Source organism: Marmota monax, unplaced genomic scaffold, assembly GCF_021218885.2.
Source record: "Marmota monax isolate L192 unplaced genomic scaffold, Marmota_monax_Labrador192_F-V1.1 WCK01_AAM20220418_F8-fsc00001, whole genome shotgun sequence".
Taxonomy (NCBI): domain Eukaryota; kingdom Metazoa; phylum Chordata; class Mammalia; order Rodentia; family Sciuridae; genus Marmota; species Marmota monax.
Genome location: NW_026693777.1, coordinates 48,168,674 through 48,173,488, shown reverse-complemented (window position 1 = coordinate 48,173,488; position 4,815 = coordinate 48,168,674). Strand labels below are relative to the sequence as shown.

The window sequence follows — 4,815 nt, the reverse complement described above, 5'->3', positions numbered from 1 at the left end:
TCAAATATAGGAAAAATTCAGGAATATGGTAAAGATTAGGACTCTTCTGGTAGGAATTTATATCTGAAGTAAGGGCATGGATGTCACCAAGAAAGGAGAGAGCAGAGAATGATGTGAGAAATACCTCAAGGCAGAACTATTGGAATGCCTTAGTTAAAGGGTTAGATGAAACCAAAATGGTTCTTAGAAAAATAGATCATGATAAATCAAGGAAGAATCCATATCAACTGAAAGAAGACAATACTTTAAATTAGAGCAATGATTAAAAGTTCAAATGAAACAGTCAAAAGAATGAGGGGTAAATTTGGACCTTGAGAAATTGTTAGAGACCTTAAGACATAATTGTGGTTAAAACATCAAAGAGTAAGGATCATGACCAGATAGTAATACAAGCCTTACTAATTGAGGAAGAGATAGAGAGCAGAAGTTCAAAGATGTGTTTCTAGATGCTTCTGTATTGCCTACAGAGTGTACTAAAATAATACTTATAAATGCTAGGGGATAATTGCTGAACTATATTTATATAATTGATAAGAGAGCAGAAAGTCAAAGATACAGCTGGAGACATTAGTCTAAGAGAATAAGAGATATAGATTAACCTCACAAAACAGTGTGAGAAAAATAGAGAAGAGGAAGTAATGAGTGATTTTTAAAAAGGAGATGAAGGGAATTAAATTAACTTCTTTAAATAGAAAGAAAAATTGCAGATATAGTGAGTTTGGGCTTCAGCCAAGAGAACAAAATTTGTTCCTCACAATGTTGGAGACATTTATGTAGTGAATGAAGTAACCATCTCTTGCCTAATGAAGGTCCTCTAGATGGTGTGTGATTCTCAAGCATAGTTCAGCAATATAGGGACTCAGAAAGATGATTAAAATATGGAAATGAACATATAATTAGAAAGTTGATATTGAGAATATTCTAAGCATAAGAAGCCAGAGTGGTGGATTACCCCTGTATACATTTTAGACTTTAGATAATACAACTGTCCCTAAGTGTCACAGGGGACTAGTTCCAAGACTCCCTATGAATAACAAAATTCATAAATGTTCAAGTTCCTTATGTAGAGTGGCACAGTAATTTGCATATAATATATGTATAATCTTTCATATACTTTAAATCAACCCTAGATTACTTATAACACTCAATATAATATAAATGTTATATAGATCATTGATCTGTATTGCTCAGGGAAAAATCAATGTAAAAAATGTCTGTACAACTTCAGTATAGATGCCATATTTTTCTGAATACCTTTTACCTGTGGTTGGTTGAATCCATGGATACAGGACCACAGGTATCAAAGGCTTTCTATACATAATTATTTTATGTATAGAATTTTTAAAGCAATTTTTATTTTTTTTCCTAGGATATTCTTCAATATCTAATTTTCCTAAGGATATTCTCAACTTTATATGTACAGATGAGATATAAAATTGGTATTTGAGATGCTTACTATCACAACAATTACAGAATTCTGCCTCTCTTAATAGAATTGGAATTAATGGACTGTATGATACGTGGATTTAAGTGAAAAACATATATCATTTGTCCCTCGTCTATCTCTTTATTAGATTACCTGCAAATCACTCATGTGTTGTTAAGAAGGATATATAGCCTCTCCAGTCCAGAAAAGCAGTTTACAATTTATCAGATGGTCATAGATAGGCAGGTAGCAGCTTTTCTCCTGTTGGCAAAACTCAACACTGCTTTCACCTCCAGAATAAAAAAAGTCAAATAAATTTTTCTCATATGGATGTGATCAGGACATGAAATCCAAATACTTTGTAAGTTAATATTGATGCTCCGTTTCTTTTCAACAACCACTCCTAAAAAGGGCATGGATTGTGCCTTTATTCTTTTTTTTTTAATTTTTTATTGTTGGTTGTTCAAAACATTACAAATTTCTTGACATATCATATTCCACACTTTGATTCAAGTGGGTTATGAACTCCCACCTTCACCCCATACACAGATTGCAGAATCACATCAGTTACACATCCATTGATTTACATATTGCCATACTAGTGTCTGTTGTGCTCCGCTGCCTTTCCCATCCTACACCCTCCCCCCTCCCCACCTCTCCCCTCCCCTCCCCTCCTCTGTCTCTACCCCCTCCACTGTATAACCCTGAGGGTCTCCTTCCATTTCCATGCAATTTCCCTTCTCTCTCCCTTTCCCTCCCACCTCTCATCCCTGTTAAATGTTAATCTTCTTCTCCTGCTGTTTGTCCCTACTCTGATCTTAGTTACTCTCCTTATATCAAAGAAGACATTTGGCATTTGTTTTTTAGGGATTGGCTAGCTTCACTTAGCATAATCTGCTCTAATGCCATCCATTTCCCTGCAAATTCTATGATTTTGTCATTTTTTTAATGCAGAGTAATACTCCATTGTGTATAAATGCCACATTTTTTTTTATCCATTCGTCTATTGAAGGGCATCTAGGTTGGTTCCACAGTCTTGCTATTGTGAATTGTGCTGCTATGAACATCGATGTAGCAGTGTCCCTGTAGCATGCTCTTTTTAGGTCTTTAGGGAATAGACCAAGAAGGGGAATAGCTGGGTCAAATGGTGGTTCCATTCCCAGCTTTCCAAGAAATCTCCATACTGCTTTCCAAATTGGCTGCACCAATCTGCAGTCCCACCAGCAATGTACAAGTGTACCCTTTTCCCCACATCCAAAAATATGGAACGCTTCACGAATTTGCGTGTCATCCTTGCGCAGGGGCCATGCTAATCTTCTCTGTATCGTTCCAATTTTAGTATATGTGCTGCCGAAGCGAGCACTGTGCCTTTATTCTTACACTGGCAGGGCCCATGGTTATTGAGTATTTTCTCTGTGCCAGCCAGTCTCCTAGATGAAACAGTGCTACAAGGGTGATCAACACTTGCAGCACCTCTGTCTCATGAAAGGACCTTGTTGAAATGCAAAGTCTGAGGCCCTGCCCATACTGGATATGAATCTGAACTTTAATGAAAGTCCTGAGTGACTCAAATTCAGAGAAATGTTTGAGATGTATATCTTGGTAAATGTTAGCAGAGAGGAAAAAAAAAATTGCTGCGCTACACATATACTCATAGAAGGACCATAGAAGACTCAGATATGGCACCAGGAAGAATAATTCACCAGGTTTTTATTCTATACAGCATCTTTGAAGTTAGGAGAACTCTGGCTATTCAAAATATATGCCAGTAAGAAGGCTCAAAATAGAAAATAGACCACCCACATACTCTGTTGTGGCTCTCCCCTGCCCCTTTGCAAATCATACTAAAATGTTGCAACTTAGAAATATTTTTTTAGATTTTTGTTTTAATTTATGATCCCTACTTTTTATTTATAAATTTATTTTACCTCATTGCTGTTTCACTCCTTAAGTCCCCCAATCCCAGATCTCTACAACCTATTGGAAGTTACTTTTGAGTTATGTTCTAATTGCCTCTAGAAAGCATCAATTTGTCCTTCAGAACATAAAAGTGGATTAGTGATTTCCAGAGAGGCAACTCCAAGCTTTTTCCTGTCCTCATTTCATCTAATCCTTGTTCACTTTAGGTCCAGAATCCATTATACTTCACCTCTGGCAATAGAATTTGTATTTGATTTGGCGATTAAATTTGTATTTGATTTTCTCTGGATCCTTTAAAATCTCCACTAAATAATGTCATCAAAAATGGTTTAGTGATTTAGTATTCTGCTAAAAATCACTACTAGTAGTAACAGTGGTAACAAATACCACCACTGCTTACATTTACAGAACATTTTTTATATGCCAAGCCCTGGGCTCAGCTTCTTATATGAATTTTGATCTCATGAACAAATTATTTATAACTATTAGCTCAATTTTATCACTATGAATCCAGTGCCCAAAGAGAAGCTAAATGCAGAGTTGGGGTTGTGGCTCAGATGTAGAGTACTCACCTACCATGTGTGAGGCACTAGGTAGCTTCAGCACCACATAAAAATAAAATAAAGACATTGTGTCCACCTTTAACTAAAAAAATAAATATTAAAACAAGAAGAGAAGCTAAATGCATTGCTTAACACCTTAAAACTGGCAGCTAGAGATCACATGCTGATACTTCAAACTTACTTGAACTTGATGGCTCTATCATTGTGAAGAGGATTTGAAAAAAATGAACAGTAGTAAAGATGCTAATACATGTGTTATGTTTGGGAAGAAGTCACTCAAGAAATAAAATTTTCTTATACCTATGCAAATCTCTGTGTTTGATGAAATATTAAATTATAGGGATTCTGATCAATTTTGAATTTTCAAAAGGTAAGACCATGTTTAGGGAAGTAACAGCTCCTCAAATTCAAGTCAATGACCTCTAGTAAAGAGAGAGTTTCTAGTTTCTGTGTTTGAGCTTCTTGGTCTTTTGGCAAAGGTTTGCTGAAAGGTTGTTCTACTGTGGGACTACTCTATCTCAGCTCCCTTCCTCCATCTGTCTTTATTTCCCTGGAATATGTACACTTTAACTCCCTTACCTGTCTGAATTCCCAGCTATGAAGCACTAAGTATTTTTTTTTTCCTGATAATGAAGCCCTTCTACATAAAGTCCTGCCATGATTGCAGCTGGTAAATGGTATGCTGGGCCCAAACCAAGCATCCTTTTGCAGATTTACTTGTCTGTTGATTTTTCAAATCTTTTTCAACCTCTATTTTCTATTTAAGCAATAAGGTTACATAAACGGGTGGTGAGTGTGACTCTCAGGGAACAACAAAGATCCATGAAAAAAAGAGAAGTCAGGGAAGCAGAGCCCCCCCCCCCCCAAAGAGCACAACAATAACCTTTCTCTGCAGAATGGAGGGTT

The 4,815-nt window shown here is 36.3% G+C and overlaps 1 non-coding gene across 1 annotated transcript; it reads right to left on the bottom strand.

Annotated features, from left to right (window-relative positions):
* Nucleotides 1-2,682: 2,682 nt before the first annotated feature.
* On the bottom strand, nucleotides 2,683-2,789 carry LOC124104850 (U6 spliceosomal RNA). The gene has a single exon (XR_006855535.1). It is a non-coding gene; the product is annotated as a U6 spliceosomal RNA (small nuclear RNA).
* Nucleotides 2,790-4,815: the final 2,026 nt, after the last annotated feature.